The sequence below is a fragment of the Aristolochia californica genome, unplaced genomic scaffold, assembly GCF_029961685.1.
Source record: "Aristolochia californica isolate CCGP_79_NKW_82.1479 unplaced genomic scaffold, dmAriCali1.0.hap1 SCAF_16, whole genome shotgun sequence".
Classification (NCBI taxonomy): Eukaryota; Viridiplantae; Streptophyta; class Magnoliopsida; order Piperales; family Aristolochiaceae; genus Aristolochia; species Aristolochia californica.
This window is the reverse complement of record NW_027181837.1, coordinates 1,241,129-1,260,040: the sequence shown is the minus strand read 5'-3', so window position 1 is coordinate 1,260,040 and position 18,912 is coordinate 1,241,129. Positions and strand designations below refer to the sequence as shown.

At 33.8% G+C, this 18,912-nt stretch overlaps 1 pseudogene; it reads left to right on the top strand.

The window, feature by feature from the left end:
• The first annotated feature begins 28 nt into the window (after positions 1 to 28).
• LOC137953489 (uncharacterized) lies at positions 29 to 17,343 on the top strand (annotated as a pseudogene).
• Positions 17,344 to 18,912: the final 1,569 nt, after the last annotated feature.

Here is an 18,912-nt window from a genome sequence, read left to right as displayed (position 1 = left end):
CCACTGCTCCTTCCTCTTCTTCACTGGAATGGCTAATCACCCCGCTACTTCTCCTGGTCCTCCTGTCTCTTTTGATATCACATTTAACCCTACGTGCCAAGCCCCACTCCACGCTCCCACGGCAGTCATCTCAATCTGCCATCGACGCAAGTTCTTCTATATGCGTCCTATGCCGGAGGGAGCCCGTGTTGAACAAGTTACTTTCCTTACACCGGCTATGAGCTTTCGCCTGCCGCTTCCCTTATTGTTCGATCGGAGTCGCTGGCAGAATGCAGTCTCCAGAATACTGCACCACTTCTTCTTGAGCTCCGAGGCCTACACACAACTCCTTTCACATCTCTATATTCTCGGAGCTGATTGGGCGGAGATCACGCGGAGGAATGGGTGTACGAGGTTGGATGTGGCGGTTGACGTGCGTGAGAGGATCGAAATCGACTTTCCGCCACTGCTTCCCGCAGACCCTGAGTCAATGCCGCCACTAGAAGTGGCTTCTGTCGGCCAGAACATGAACTTGAAGGAGCTCAGCGAGATAGCTGTCGGAGAGACGTGCACTGTTTGTTTCGAAGAATTGGGAGGATTCACGAAGGCAGTGGTGCAGACTCCATGCTCTCATCTTTTCCACAATGACTGCCTCCTTCCATGGTTGAGCAGAGCGACTACATGTCCTCTCTGCAGATCCTCCCTCCGACTCGCATGATCAAGTTCAAATTAGTTGATTAAACGAATCAAAGTCCTATTTACTATTTTTTTTTTTTGTAAAAAGTATTGGGTTTTGTATAGAAACTTCTTTCGTGCAGCCGCCACCATGCAAATAATGCAAGCAACAGATCTCCACTTTGCAAATCTTCAATAAATTGATTAGATAGGAAACAGAATCTACGGCTTTTAAATTTCCTAATTTAGATTATATTCCTCTGTTTTATCAAATATATTCCTCCGTTTTGATGATTCAACGACTCAGTTTCCAACTCGAAAATATTTAATATTGAGATTTTTACTGATTTTATATTATTTATTAATATTTTTTTTCAATATTAGTTTTTCTTTAGGATGTTTTTGTGCCAATAAAAAATTAGGAAAATGCCATTAAATTTTCTGCTGACCAAATTTTTTAATATTTATATCATTTTTGGGATGGAAATTTTTTTCTCTTTATTCTTTCTTACCTTTAAAAAATATTAAAAAGTAGATGAGTTTTTTTTTCTCCAATAAAAAATTTTAAAAAAACTAATATGTACCAAAATGGCTCTCGATCACTTACATTTTAATTTTAATATTTTTTATTATTAAATAAAATAATTTATTTTTAATACAAATTCTAAGAACATATCTTATTTTTCTATTATTTTATGATAGCAAAAAAACAAAAGTGGTCAAAGGAAAAATAATAATAAAAAAATTGGACAAAGAAAAAATAATTTTCCTATTAAAACAAAAGTTTTGCACCTCAAATAGTTCATCAATTATTCTTAAGAGAATTAAAGTGATTTCAAGCTCTCGTCGTCTTCTAAAGTACTCTTGAATTTAGGGGTGGCTTCGAACCGGTGCCACCTCGATTCGATTCAATATCTCTGGATCTTGAGCCGAGTTCGAGATCCGGGATAGGCTCGTTTAAATTAACGAGCCGAGCTCGACCGAATCAAGGTTTGGCTCGATAGGTCCCGAGCCAGCTCATTAATTTCACTAGTGGCGCGGGATTTGGGGGAGTCGAGAGTCGAGAGACCGAGAAGAGAGTCGCGTCACAGGACTCTCTTCCATTCCGTCTCTGGCATGGCAGCACGATTTGATGCAATTCCGACGAAATCCTTGACCACAATTTTCGTCCGCTGGTCACTAGAGTAGAACCTTTTTCTTCGACGATTGAGACAAATTCTTCACCGGAATTGGGGAAAACACGAAGAATCTGAACCGTCAGAGGATCCCAAACTGTCCGATTTCGAGTGCATGTGACTAGGGGTGGCTTCGAACCAAGCCGGCTCGAGTTCGGCTCAGTTTGATTCGGTGTTTCTCGAGCTCGACCCGAGCTCAAGTTCCGGAATCTGCTCGTTTAAATTGTCTCGTGGAAATTGTTGTCCGTCAACAGGGATTCATGGGAAATGGGGGATTTTGGTCTTCATATCCCTCATTCTCCCTCTCCCTCTTTGATTCCTCACTCTCTGTCTGACTTCGATTTTTTCGTCTATGATTTCTTCCTCTAAAATTTCTTCCTCTTTTATCTTGTTCCTCTTTGATTTCTTCACCCGAAGTTCTTCCTCGCAGACAAGACGAAAGCGATGGTCCAACGGAAGGAGGTAAGTTTGTTATTTAATCTTCTATTTTTTTTTCGTCGCCAACCTAACCCTACAAAAGCTCTAACTCTCGCAATTTTTTTCAGTATCATCCAAATGTATGCAAGGGGAACAACTGCAGCGTTTAGTTTCATCGGATCAACAAAGCTTACGATATAAGTAATTAAAAAATACCCCCTTTCTCTCCAAGTTTTAATCTATTCCCTTGTCTTCCTTCAACAAAATCAAAAAGATCGATTACTGATTTCTACTGGCGACCCTTTTTCGTGTTCAGATGGTGATGAGCAATTTGAGGGCATCCGATGAAGACAAATCGCATTCTTACAACACCAAAAGCTACGAATACGTGGATGGTTGCGATGAACCCTTCAGGGGAATGAACAATTCGACCTGGGATTTAAGGGTATAATGGATGGGTTGGGAAGGAGCCGGAATCCGAGACTAATCATCTCACATCAACCCTTACATCTAATTCCTTTCATCATCATCTTCTTCTTTGATTGTCTTCTTATTCTGTGAATTTCGTCCCCGCAAAAGGAAGAGGTTGTTGGAATTATTATTTGGCATATTTTTTGAAATTTTTGTCTTGATCGTCATCTCTTCACAAATTTTCTCATTCCATATATAATTTTAGCTCTGGAAGGATTAGATATCCTACTTCTTTATTTCTCTTCAGCATACTGTGGAAATTATCTAGTTATCTTGCCCCTCTAAGTTCTTCAATTACTGAGGCGTTGCACTTAGTAAGTAATGGCGTAACTGGTCAATCATATGGAATTTATATCACTCTTACATTTTCAAGTTATTATGCAAGATAACTTTGACAAGACAAGGGTATTACCTAATTGATATTTTTCTCAAGTTCTGCATCCTGGTAATGTTTATCTCAGTCATTGCATGATCGTCATAATTGGAGAATTTTTAGAGTGTATTTCCCCTTTCAGGTTCAAAGATGTAGCGGCTATTGACATCAACATGTGCTGCCCCAAGTCATTCTCTATCAGTGGAGGCATGGGCGATATTAGTACTCAGTTCCACAACCATCTGAATTTTTATCTGGTGCATAGGACATTAAAAGTAATGAAATCCGCTTGGTAATATGTAATTCTAACATTGTTCCTAGATGATGTGTCTTATATTTCATCTGTTTGGCCATGAAATTAATGCATGATCTCCAATAATGATTCCCATTACCTAAAAATGTTGCTTTTTGTTTGAAAATGAGAGTGGCTATATAGTTCATTATTTTCACATAGGGATAATGTCACCTACCTTAACCCCATTGAAGAGTACGAGAACAATTTAGGTTATAACACAATTATTTGTAAAATTCCAAATTTGGGTGAAGGAAGAGGAGAAAATAGAGAGAAAAATGAGAAAGGAGAAGAAGAGATTTTTGAAGTGCTGAAAGGCTTTGTTAGTAACTGTACACGAAATCCCAGACTTCTTAAATAGGTACTTTGAGTTACAAATTACAAAAATACTCCTATATACTTAATAAACCTTCTCCCTTACTACACATCCTATGTACATGAAAAATTAACCACTGATATAATTTAACATGCAGAACAAGATTACAAAAAAAAAAAAAATTAACCACTAAATAATAAAATAACCGAAATACCCCTAAAGGCTAAAATGACCAAAATACCCTTGAAGGGTATTTTCTATCACCTCCTCAACCTAGAACATATACATATATATATCCATGAGTCCAAACTTTTTGTAGAATAACATAAATTATTGTTTGCCAAGGGCCTCAATGAAGATTTTTCCCAATTGATCTCCAAACAGAGTCACTACCGCATTTTTCATCACCACATATCGAATGAAGTGGCAATCCACTTCAATATGTTTAGTCCTCATGGAAAAATGGGTTACTTGCAATAAAGATTGCAACATGATTATCGCAAAACATGTTCATCAACTAATCCTCATTGAAACCCAACTCTCGTGAGACTAACCTAACCCACATCAACTTATTTACTGTGCGAGCCATCGTACTGTATTCAACTTCTGCAGGCTACAATATTCTATTTTTTACTTTGCCAACAAACCAAATTTTCTCTAAGGAAGACACAACATTATGAAAAGTGTTAGTGTGCACATCGGAGGCGAGTTGAACTGGATGAACATGTTCGTTCTCTTGAACTAATTCCTGAGTAAAGTGGGTGAATTAGTATTCCTACCAAAATCCTAGTTCATCCACTTAACCTCGCATCGACGCTCCCTCTGCCCTCTCGCTCTCGGCCTCCCTCGCATCATGAATTTCGACTACGTAAAAATCTATCTTATGTTATTAACAAAATATTATATTTATTTATTTATTATATTAATTATTTTTATTATTATATTAAATTAATGATTTAAGAGTGATAATTAAAATATTATTACAATAAACCTTTGATCAAGTACTTTTGTTTAATTATCCTATTTTTATAATTAATTAAACACATAACTTTTGACTTTTTGGCAGTATATTATTAATTTATACTATGTAAAAATCTATCTTATGTTATTAATAAAATTAAATATTTATTTATTTATTTATTATATTAAATATTATAAAATTAGTGATAATTAAAATATCGGGAAAGTAAGCATTTGATCAAGTACTTTTTTTTAATTATTCTATTTTTAAAATTAATTAAACTAATGATTTTTTAGTTTGTGGAAATATATTATTAATTTATACTACTTAAAAATCTGTTTTATGTTATTATTAAAATAATATTTATTTATTATATTCGTTACTCTTAAATTTTTAATATTTATATATCTATTTTTAATTAATTAGTGTATAAGTTAATTTTAACACATGATTATTGTATTAATTTAGACTAAACTGCAATCTATCTTAATTTGTTAATGAAATATCTTATTTAATTAATTAGTACATTAAATTACTTATTAGTGTAGTAATCATGTGTTGTTTAGGTTAATTAGTTATTTAGGTATATTATAAAAAAGTAACTCATTATCTTGTTCAAACTAAATTTTTCATTTTCCGCACTAATATAGGAAAGGATGAATTTTATTCTATTTTTAATTAATTATTTTATTTTATTTATGGAGGGTGGGAGGTGTAAAAAGGGCAACGACGTGCTTCAGGCTTGTCATCATCCGACAAGTGGCTTTGCATAAAACTACAAAATCACTCTAGTCTTTTCTATTTAGTTTCTTATTTGGATCAACAAAAAAAGATAAAAATTAAATATTTATATATTTTAAAAAAAGTTTAAATAAAAATCAAGGCCATCGATTAAAAAATAGAGAAGGAATAGAAATATTTATAAATTTATAAATTTTTATTTTATTCTAAAAATATCTATTAATATAAAGTGAGTAAGCACGATTCAAAATGCAATTGCTTTTGACATTAATCTAAGAAAATATATAATATTCACATAAAAATAGAATAAACTTTCTTTACGGTTATTTATGCTTGTTGACATGTATATACGAATATGATATTATTTTCTATTTTGATTATAAAATAGTATATACCCGTAGAGTTTTTTAAAATAAAGAATAATATTTTTTAAAATAAAAAGTAAAATAATTATTACGAATAGAAAGTTTTCAAATATAAAACTATACAATATGATATACTATAACATGTAAGATAAACATAATAATTACATTTATTTTATTAACATTTATTATTTAAAATAAAGAATAATATTTTTTATAATAAAAATAAAATAATTATTACTAATAAACAATTTTCAAATATACCAGAAATATTAGATAATATAATGCCATCTTCATATATTGTTTCTTAATATTTATTTGTTATGTATTTATATGAAATGCATAACTTGGTATGAACAATTATCATTCTTGTCCTGTTCTACAAGTTCGTGCTTGTTTTTACCAGTGAAAATGAAATTTTGATGTTCCTCGGTGTTTTTGTTACGAAATATAATTCATATAGAAGAGTCTAAGAATCTAGGTATAAAAACGTTATTTTAGTAAGTGAAAACGAAAAACATTTCTAGGGGGTATTAGTGCGTGCGCGAGTCACATAAAAGTGTAAGTGATTACACTGTCACTTGACCCGAACGCGTTAGTGCGCACATTGGAGGCGAGTTGAACTGGATGAACCCGTTCGTTCACTTGAACTCACTCCTGAGTAAAGTGGGTGAATAAGGATTTCTACCAAATTCCTTGTTCATCCACTTTCCCTCGTGTCGACGCTCGCTCTCGGCCTCCCTCGCATCATTAATTTCTACTATGTAAAAATCTATTTTATGTTATTAATAAAATATTATATTATATTTATTTATTTATTATATTCATTATTTTATTATATATTAAATTAGTGATTTAAGAGTGATACTTAAAACATTATTAAAATAAACCTTTGATCAAGTATTTTTGTTTAATTATCCTATTTTTATAATTAATTAAACCATCAGTTTTTACTTTTTGGCAATATATTATTAATTTATACTATGTAATTTTTTTTATGTTATTAATAAAATAAAATATTTATTTATTTATTATATTGAATATTTTTATTACTATATTAAATTAGTGATAATTAAAATATCGTGAAAGTAAGCATTTGATCAAGTACTTTTTCTAATTATTCTATTTTTTAAAATTAATTAAACTAATGATTTTTTAGTTTGTGGAAATATGTTATTAATTTATATTACTTAAAAATCTGTTTTATGTTATTATTAAAATACTATTTATTTATTATATTCATTACACTTAAAATTTTAATATCTATTTATCTATTTTTAATTAATTAGTGTTTCAGTTAATTTTAACACATAATTATTGTATTAATTTAGACTAAACCGCAATCTATCTTAATTTGTTAATGAAATATCTTATTTAATTAATTAGTCAATTAAATTACTTATTAGTGTAGTAATCATGTGTTGTTTGGGTTAATTAGTTATTTAGGTATATTATAAAAAAGTAACTCATTATATTGTTTAAACTAAATTTTTCATTTTGCGCACTAATAAAAGAAAGGATGAATTTTTCTTCTATTTTTAATTAATTATTTTATTTTATTTATGGAGGGTGGGAGGTGTAAAAAGGGCAACAACGTGCTTCAGGCTTGTCATCATCCGACAAGTGGTTTTGCACAAAACTACAAAATCTCTCTAGTCTTTTCTATTTAGTTTCTTATTTAGATTAACTAAAAAAAAGATAAAAATTGAATATTTTTATATTTTAAATAAGTATAAATAAAAATCAAGGCCATCGATTAAAAAATAGAGAAGGAATAGAAATATTTTAAAATTTTTTATTTTTTATTTTATTATAAAAATATCTATTAATATAAAGTGAGTAAGAACGATTCAAAATGTAATTGCTTTTGACATTAATCTAAGAAAATATATAATATTCACATAAAAATAGAATAAGCATTCTTTAGGGTTATTTATGCTTGTTGACATGTATATACGAATATGATATTATTTTCTATTTTGATTAAAAAATAGTATATACTCGTAGAGTTTTTTAAAATAAAAAGTAAAATAATTATTATGAATAGAAAGTTTTCAAATATAAATCTATACAATATGAAATACTGTAATATGTAAGATAAACGTAATAATTCATATCTTATATAATAATTACATTTATTTTATTAACATTTATTATTTAAAATAATGAATAAATTTTTTTATAATAAAAATAAAATAATTATTTCTAATAGATAGTTTTCAAATATACTGGAAATATTAGATAATATAATGCCATCTTCATATATTGCTTCTTAATATTTATTTGAGTATTTATATGAAATGCATAACTTGGTATGAACAATGTATCGATCTTGTCATGTTCTACAAGTTCGTGTTTGTTTTTACCACTGAAAATGAAAATTTGATGTTCCTCGGTGTTTTTGTTACGAAACATAATTCATATAGAAGAGTCTTAGAATCTAGATATGAAAACATTATTTTAGTGAAAACAAAAAACATTTCTAGGGGGTATTAGTGCGTGCGCGAGTCACATAAAAGTGTAAGTGATTATACAGTCACCTCACCCGAACGCGTTAGTGCGCACATCGGAGGCGAGTTGAACCGGATGAATCCGTTCATTCACTTGAACTCACTCTTGAGTAAAGTGGTGAATAAGGATTCCTACCAAATTCCTTGTTCATCCACTTTCCCTCGTGTCGACACTCGCTCTCGGCCTCCCTCGCATCATTAATTTCTATTATGTAAAAATCTATCTTATGTTATTAATAAAATATTATATTATATTTATTTATTATATTTATTATTTTATTATTTTATTATATATTAAATTAGTGATTTAAGAGTGACACTTAAAACATTATTAAAATAAACATTTGATCAAGTATTTTTGTTTAATTATCCTATTTTTATAATTAATTAAACCCATAAATTTTTACTTTTTGGCAATATATTATTAATTTATACTATGTAATTTTTTTTATGTTATTAATATAATAAAATATTTATTTTATTTATTATATTAAATATTTGTATTACTATATTAAATTAGTGATAATTAAAATATTGTTAAAGTAAGCATTTGATCAAGTACTTTAAAATAGTGCGTGTTGCCACCTCTATAGTGAACAATGCAATCTCCTACACTCAGGCATCATTATCTTAAAGGTCATTTTAAATGTATGTAACGACTTTACATAAATAATGTTACATATAGTGAAGATTTACATAACTAAGTATAATATATTCAAGCATATTCACAGCAGATTCTGGCGATATTAGTACTCGGTTCCAAAACCATCTGAATTTTTATCTGGTGCATAGGACATTAGATGTTTAGATATGCGATTACTTTTGAGTACTCCTAAGGGTATGCACCCCTGAAACGTCCTGATTAACCTGCCTCAACCTGACCTCCTCCACATGGCAACGTGTTTTTCTCTACAATCCTGCAATCTGGCTGATAAGAAATATATTCATGGGGTTCAGACATTTGCTGACATGGGTATAGTTGGAAATAGTCCCTCTCAATGTCTAGACTTTATGACTTTTGTTTCTGGTTGTCGTTTACTCTTTTTGTACTTAAAATAAGTGAATTTATGCCATTCAAAAAGTAGAAAAAGAGTTTATAAGTTGTAGTGAGAAGAGTGTTTTTCTCCATGTACTAATCTCTTACTTAAATGAATTTATATGTGGGGAAAAGTGATCGACTTTCAGCCTATCGTGTTCCTATCAAATACAAACCATATCATCATTGTAAGATTTGTTAGTGGGAATTATTCCATATTGGTTAATAATTAGAAGAGTCATGTGGTTCTTAGTTGGGAAAAAGGCCCGGTTTTGCTATTTTAGTTTGTATGCTATATGTGTTATTTTTGTTATAGACCCATTGTCCCTTTGAGTAGGTTTGTATGTGAAGGGGAGTGTTAGTGGAAATAATCCCATATTAGTAAATATCAAGAAAAGTCATACGGATATTAGGTGGGAAAAGACCTCCTAACTTCGGTTGGGATGGACCTGGATCCTAATATGTTCTAGAGCCTCATAATGCAAGAAGGGAGCAAACTATCTATCTTGTCTCCAAATCTATTAGTTTATAACTGAAACTACATGATTATTGACTTTCAATTAGCACTCTGTATTACATAATATGATTTAACCTCTTAAGTTTCTTTACAAGGAAATGGTTTTTCATATACTCGAATAGTCTCTCTCAAGTTTGAGCATACAAGTTATAGATTTCGAACTTGTAATATTGTGAATGTAATTGTGCTGATGACAAGGCCTGGGTGAATATATCGGCAAACCACTTTTATTGAGAAGAGGTAATAGATGTGTCTTTATTGAGATATGGCAGTTTCAGGATTTTTATCTTGATTATTTCTATTTTTATCCAGTGTCATGCTATAGTTTTTTTTTTTTATGCAGATTTTAACTACATTAAGAAGGAACTTAGACACTCCAGTAACTTGTAAAATTCGATTTCTTAAGTCATCTCAAGACACTGTAGAGCTAGCTAGACGAATTGAGAAGACTGGTGTCTCTTCTCTTGCGGTTCATGGAAGGTAAACACTTCATATATTCATAGTCATTTTTCTGAATGTTTGTTAGAATAGAAAAATATATTTTCTTGTTGTGGTATATTCTATGGTGATGGTTTATTCTAGTTTTATTTGGTGTTTTATTGTACTTCTGGTGTTGATATAGGAAATTGCTCTCCGATTCTTCCAAGTATTGTTTGCTAAGAATAGTAAGATGAGAAAATATAGAATGTTGCGTGCTATTTGAATGAAATGTCTAGGAGAAGATACTGGGATGGATGATTACTGCATTTCTTAGAAGATTAACTTGAAGGTGGATATATATCCTGATTTAACTCTTTGGAGTACTGACTTATATAAAAAATATAAGTAAATAAAAAAAAATCTTGAAATATATGCCCTTCAGCAATCATCCATTTTTTAACAAAGTTTCAGACTGATATAAAGTAAGTTCTGTACAGAATGGTATTAGTTTCCAAATGAGTTTAGTGAACCGTTTTGCAATACTATAGATAAGCTACAAAATTCAGGACCTGTTCTGTCTGTGGTATCTTCTCTCGTGAAACTGGAATTGGTATTTCCTCTTGTTTGCTTCTTGTATAGGCCTGAAATTAAATTAGATTTAAAGGGGAAGATAAGTATTTAGCACAAGCGGAGGTTGACAACATGGTGACCTTACAGTGTATCTATTAGAAAACAGTTGATGTGTTTGTGGACATAACAAGCTGATAAAGTTAATCTTATCCTTTAAAAAAAAGAAAAAGGCAGATTGAGTTGATCACAGGGAAATGACGGATGAAGAAGACACCATGATTAAGAGTTGTTTGTAGCTCAGGCAGTCAACATGGTTGCAATGCTTAAAAATTTGGCTTAGTGCGTGCTGCCACCTCTATAGTGAACAATGCGATCTTCTACACTCAAACATCATTATCTTAAAGGTCATTTTAAATGTATGTAACAACTTTACATAAATAATGTTACTTATAGTGAAGATTTACATAACTAAGTATAATTGATTCAAGCTTATTCACAGCAGGTTCTGGCAATATTAATACTCTGTTCCAACCATCTGAATTTTTATCTGGTGCATAGGACATTAGACGTTTAGATATGCGATTATTTTTTAGTACTCCCAAGGGTATGTACCCCAGAAAAGTCAAGATTAACCTGCCTCAACCTGACCTCCTCCACATGGAAATGTGTTTTTCCCTACAATTCTGCAATCTGGCTGATAAGAAATATATTCAGGGGGTTCAGGCATTTGCTGACATGGGTATAGTTGAAAATAGTCCCTCTCAATGTCCAGACTTCATGACTTTGGTTACTGGTTGTAGTTTACTGTTTTTGTACTTAAAATAAGAGAATTTATACCATTCTAAAACTAGAAAAAGAGTTTATAAGTTGTAGTAAGAAGAGTGTTTTTCTCCATGTACTAATCTCTTACTTAAAATGAATTTATAAGAGGGAAAAAGTGATTGACTTGTTCCTATAAAATACAAACCATATAATCATTGTAAGATTTTGTTAGTGGGAATTATTCCATATTGGTTATTAATAAGAAGAGTCATGTGGTTCTTAGTTGGTTCTTCGGTTAGTCATATTGGGATGTACCTGGACTTAACTTTAACATGGAATGAAAGCGAGACGAGCCTTGTTGGCCCGATTTTGCTATTTTATTTTGTTTTCTATATGTGTTATTTATGTGTTAGACCTGTTGTCTCTATGAGTAGGTTTGTATGTGAAGGGGAGTGTTAGTGGAAATAATCCCATATTTGTAAATATCAAGAAAAGTCATGCGGATATTAGGTGGGAAAAGGCCTCCTAACTTCGGTTGGGATGGACCTGGATCCTAATGAGTTCTTGAGCCACATAATGCAAGAGGGGAGGAAACTATCTATCTTTTCTTCAAATCCATAAGCTTAAAACTAAAACTACATGAAGATTGACTTTTAATTTGCACTTTGTATTACATAATAACTCTAAGTTTCTTTACTAGGAAATGGTTTTTCATATACTTGAATAGTCACCCTCAAGTTGGAGCACACAAGTTATAGATTTCTAGCTTGTAATATTGTGAATGTAATTATGCTGAACCCATAAATGGATTTATTTAGTATAGAAACTTCGTTTTCCTCTTCAACCACAATTCTACTTAGTTGTCCCATGTCCACATCTTGTAGAGATCTCTGTTAAGGAAAACCTTTTTTTTTATATCTATCTAATAAATAGGCCAATGATAGTTGGCAATAATAGAGAAAAAACACGAATGGAATTTAATTTGGCAATAGGAGAAAACAAAATTCAGAGTAATTAATTCCCTAAGTTTAAGTAAACCCATTTGACAACCAATCTTTGTTTGATTCATTCCTTACTATCATTTGGGTTATATTTCACTGTTACACCCACCTTTCTTATTTTATTTTTTTTAGTGGGTAATGATGTCAAGTCTGGAATGTGATTGTTTTAAATGACCTCCATGCCTTCATCTGTTGCCATTCACAAACTTGGGTGTGTTAGAGCATGTTGGTAGGATTGGGAAATAACGATGGATGACAAGGCTGTGAGGAAAGAGGCACAATTGGGGGATAAGGGTTGTGTAGACATAAAATGGGATATTGGGTGCGAAGTATTGGCCTTCACTTAGATACCAGATCTGTCCCCTTTTCGTAGTCTATCATTCAAAAAGTTGGTCCAAAGATGAATAGATTCAAGAAATCACTTACCTACAAAACCTCATCAAACGAACCAGATGCCTATATTTCTCTATTTTTTAACGATGTGGATGACTAAAGTGGAGCAGTTTTTATATGCTTTTTTTTTTAAATGGTTTAGATGCCTTCTTTTGCACACCTTTAAAGTAAAAAATGGATCTACCTTGTGATGAATGGTCACTGCAGAATAGGGCAAAAGAGGATTCACCTCTACCATAAGAGGGTGGCTTCAAAGAAGGTAACATCAGTCGAGGTATAAAACTTCTTTGGAATATGGGTCATAGCATATGTATCCCTTTTTATTTGTAAGTACCCAATAAAATACACTTCGTGGTTCTAGCTTATAACTTGTTTCCATTTGCGATGAACAATGCACAAAATACACACTGAAAGACACGAAGAATCAATGAAAATGGATTCTTCCTAAGAATAATACATAAAAGGGTGTCTCATTATTTGCAACACATCATGGCATTCTATGATTAGATAACAAGCCATCTACATAGCATACGGCCAAAAAAATTGTGGAATATTCATACCATGTAACAAAGATTGGGCTACTTTAAGCAAAAGCCTAGTTTTTCTTTTGGTTGCCCAATTTTGTTTTTGGGGTATACACATATTGATGTAAAATACCTTTTCCTTACAAAAGGAAGAGAATGTGGAGGACCTGTCTTCTCTCACATTATCTGAACAAAAGATTTTAATTAGAAAACCATATTGCAGAGAGACCATTATATAAAATAGATGAAAATAGGATAGATTTGATACATACGTGAGTCCTTAAAGTATGATTTGTATTATCGAATGATCTAAATGACCTCTAAGGGTCACAATTGATAGACCCAACTATCAGACTCCTATGACTTATTGGTGGACATCCTTCTTCCTCAGTCCTAAGACTTGTAAACTTTTCCTCTAGACTAATGGTGTAACTCTTTTTCTACCTTCCTAGGTCCACACAAAAGAAAACTTCTTTGACATACCCTAACTAGATCATCAATGTGACCTATTCCAATAGGTGTTTGTAACATCCTATTTCGCATGAGATTTATACAACAACCTTTTTCCTAGAATCCCTTTTAATAATCTCAAAATCCTTTATGTTGCCTCAAGATGAACTCTTTGGAAGTTTTCCATAAATTGACTTAGAATCCCTACTATAAATGTTGTTAAGGAATAGTCCCACATGGATTAATGAGTACAAAAATCTTGAGTTTATTAGTTAGGAAAGAGGTTTCCTAAGTTGGCTAGTCATTTTGGGATGGGCCTTGGACCCAACTTAACATGGTATCAGAGCAAATACTCATATGTGGGCCTACACCTAAACTATCCACTTGTAGAGCCACAAAAGAGGACCTACACCTAAACTCTCTACCTGTAGAGCCATAAAAAGAGGGCCTACACCTAAACTATCCGCTTGTAGAGCCACAAAAAGGGGGCCTACTCCTAAAACTATCCACTTGTAGAGCCACAAAAGAGGGCCTACCCGTGAGGGAAAGTGTTAAAGAATAGTCCCACATGGATTAATGAGTAAAAAAATCTTGAGTTTTTTAGTTAGGAAAGAGGTTTCCTAAGTTGGCTAGTCATTTTGGGATGAGCCTTGGACCCAACTTAACAAATGATATATCTGGTATGTGCCTGTTGCATAAATGAGCTTTCCAATTAACCGCTGGTATTCATTCTTTTGTTGAACTTTGGACTCTTGTTATCATCCAAACAACCCATATTCTTCTAACATATCTTTGACATAATTCCTCTGGGATAACACCTACAGTTGCCTTACTTGAAACAACCTCAATGCTAAGAAAGTATTTCAAGTACCTCGAGTCTTTCATTTGAAAATGACTTTCTAGATACTTCCTTTACCTCTTCAATTCTTTTTTCTCTCTTCCCAAGAGCAATATATCATCAACTAGACCACTGATACTCCAATTCTTGATGACCACATCAAAACAAATACTAAATGGTCACAATGATTTTGGGAGAAAAGGGGGTGAGGCAAGCCGTTTTCTCCCTCAACCCGCATTTCTGCCTCAATGCAAGGCTTCTTGGACTTCATTGGTGGATGTGGTATGGATGAGATACCTCTTTCCGGAAAGAACTACACTTGGACTAACGGCTTGCAGCAATCTATCCTCTCAAAATTGGACCGTTTCTTGGCTTGTCATGACTGGTTGCAGCTGTTTGGGAATGTTATTGGAAGAGTTTTCAATAAGGTAGGGTCTGATCATTGGCCTATCATGCTGACCTCCATTGTTGAAAAATGGGGGCCCTCTCCTTTCAGTTTCAAAAACTCATGGTTGATGGAGAAAAATTTTGATGCTCTTATTGGTGGATGGTGGGCTGAGGGTTCAAGCTTTGGTAGAAGGGAGTGGGCCTTCCCTCTAAAGTTGTGATTCATAAAAGGAAAAACAAATAAGTGGGCTACTAGTCGTCATGCCTCTTTGGGTGCCGAGAAGGCCTCCCTTCCTCTCTCAGATCGCGGCCTTGGACCTGGTAGAGGAACAAAGGTACCTAACTTTTGATGAGTTTTCTTCACGTGTTTCTCTAAATTCTAATCTCAAAGGCACACACACTCTTACACTTGTCCCAATACTTGTTTAAATAGTGATTTAACCTTCCATGGTGGGCACATTTCTTTTCTTCACGTCTTAGTGATGTACTTTATTCTTTGTCGTTGTGCCTCACAACTTCAATGCCTTTTGTTCTGTATTTATGTGCCATTGATCTGCAGTAGAATTTGGACAAGTTAGCATATGTTTTGGTTTCTTGCTCAACCATATTTTTAAGATACTAGTTCATTGTATAGAACTATCTTTTCTTTACATTTGTTTTTTAGTGTTGCAAATCACTGCAAACATCTGCTTTTGTTATTAATTGTTCTTGTGTTGAATAATTGCAGAAAAATTGCTGATAGACCAAGGGATCCTGCAAAATGGAATGAGATTGCTGATATTGTAGCAGCATTATCAATCCCTGTTATAGCAAACGGAGATGTCTTTGAGTATGATGATTTTCAACGTATAAAAAGTGCAACTGGTAATTGTCATATCAGGGTTTAGTCTGGATGTTTGTCCTTTTTTTTCCTTTTTAGTGAAGGAAAAGTCTGAAATTTTTTCTTATGATAAAGAATATAGCTTCTCTCTCTAACGAGAAAACAATAAATGCTGATAACAGACCCTTTGGTTACAATTAAGCCTTTTAGAAGCATGACTAATATCACCTTAATTTTATGGCTTTTAATAAATCACAATCTCTGTCACTGGCAGAACAGCAAAGCATATAAAAATATTTTTATATGAGTTTCTTTTTTTCGTGATTCTTGAAATATGCTATTTCTGTTAATGCCTCACTTTTCCTTGTGACAATATGTTTAGTGTTTCAGAAAGAAATGTTATAATTATCTATATAGGTTTTTAAGCATTTATAATTCATGTAAATATTAAAGTGCTCTAAATGAATTTGGCGAGTTTCAAGTGAAAATAGAAACTGTGAAGCAGTCAAAATTTTCTTTTCTCTGAAACAACTGAGGAGATGAAAAAAGGAAAAAGAAAAAAACTCTTAATAATGGTGTAATTGTGTTACTGGAAATATGACTATGACATCTTGTTTAGTTTTCACTGACAAAAAAAAGAGAAAAGAACATTCTAGCTTGAAACCTCTGCCATGTTTTAATGTACTTCTTAAGTAATTCATAAACCTCTGGAGTTTCTAGGTGCTTCATCTGTGATGGTGGCTAGGGGGGCTCTCTGGAATGCTTCAATGTTCAGTGCCAAATGCATATTACCATGGGAAGATGTCAGAAGAGAGTATGTACGGAAGGTGTGCATCTCATCCCTGAAATGGTGTATTTTGAGTTCTGGAATGCATCTTTATTATATTAAAAAAATCAATCTTGGTTCTAGAGCAATTTATTTGTTTTTTAAGAGAAAAAACCGATCTTGGTTCCGGAGGATTCTTTTCGTTATTTTCTTTTCTCAGTGCAGAGTGTCTTATGGGACAACGATCTTAGAAGCACCAAGCAAACATTGAAGGAAATGATAATGCACTACTCGTGCCTTGAATTTCCAGAGTGAAAGGCTGTGACGAAGTCTGAGACATTGGCAGACTTAGCGTAAGTTCCTTCGCGTGTATGCTTTCTTTGTGACGGTGTGGAAGTACAGTTTTGACACAAATAAGGTCCATAGTAGTTGCTGCATTCATTTCAAATCTGTTTATATAAAAATACTCCATATTCTTAGTAAGCTCTTTATTCCCAACCACTCTTACTAAAAAAGACAGGCTATGGATATCATCACTGGAGTTCTATTGCATTAGTGATGCGGGAGAGAGGAAGAGTGGCACTTGACTGACGTTTTTCCCCTTTAGTGCCAGCAACTGCTGCTCCCCAAGCTCAATGCCAAAATCCTGGTGAATTTTGCTACCTGCCTCCTCTTATGTGATGGAGGAAGCTGCTACTATGTATTGCTATGAAACTGCTGCAACTTTAGCGCCAGCAACTGCTGCTCGCCAAGCTCATTGCCAAAATCCTGGTGACTTTTGCTACCTGCCTCCTCTTATGTGAAGGAGGAAGCTGCTACTATGTATTGCTATGAAACTGCTGCAAGCGCCTAAGTACTGTTTGTTATCCCATGTTCCACTAGAGAAGTTAAACGACTCTTACAGGAGCCTTGAAGAGAGTTTGAAAGAAATAGATGAGATGAAGATTCTTTGCACTAGGGATTTCAAGTGTGGTTTTATGGTGAATAGCCAAGAATGAAAACTCACTTAATGTATCTTGGAAAAATGCTAGAAGTGACCAGGTGGCCCCTTCTATATCCCTCAAGGTACATTAGACAGGCTGGTTGGAACTGGTTCACGACAAAAGTTAAAATCCATAGCACTTTCCCCTCTCCACTGGTGAACCTACTCAGTTTTCATCCGACTAACTCGCGTCGGTCACCTTGTACGTCAAAGAGAAGGAAGCAGCCACACCCCTTCAGTTCCTGCCCCTGATTATGCCAAATGCAAATAATCCTTCAAATGAACTAACCACCTGGCTACAGCAAAGTATACCTGACTGACCACCTCCACTGGAGGCCAGGGGGCTAGGGCTAGCCATGAGCATTGAGCTAGAGAGCACTAATGGCTCGTCTAAGCTAGCTCCGAACCTGCCTCATGGCCACAATGAAGGATGAAAGTGCTGAGAAGAAATGAATCCGAAACTGGACTGAAGACCAATGGAAGACAGTAGAGAAGCCTGGGGGTCCATTTCCTGCGGTGAAGAGTTGGCTTGAATACCTGCCTTCAACTTAGGAAAAGGAGAGAATCTTACGTTTGGGGCATAAGGTGGTGAGTGGGAAAATGGAGATACTGGTTATCAGGAATGACTGTTGGTGGTGCTTCCACTTGGATAACTATTAAGGGCATACCATTTTATATCTGGTGTGAAGAAACATTCTGTGCTATCACGGAAGTCGTCGGCCATGTAAGGAGTTGATCAAGAAGCCTTACAAGGCGAGATTTGTTAGGGTTAGGATGAAGGTTGCCATTGCTGTGCCTTTTTTGGTTTGCTGGTACTCCCAATTTCAGTAGGTGTTTCAACTTCCATGCTGTTACTAGAAAGATCCACTCATTGATGAATTCTTACCAAGGAGGAAACCTCAATGGAAAAGCTTCAGCCTCCAGCAATGGAAGATGAAGAGCAATTGCCAAAGACAAGGCAACAAAAACAAAACCAATGTGGTTGACAGGAGAACCAGGCCAGAGACTCAGAAGCCTCTGCAACCCTACGTATGGCTAGGTAGTCTGCAGGAGCATTTAATACTCCTGACCAGTTTGGAGAAGACTGAACCCAAAGTCACTTAAATCCGAATTCATATCTGTAGCTGAATGTGGGGCCTCGCTCCCCCCAACAAACGCACTGTGTCCTGGGAAC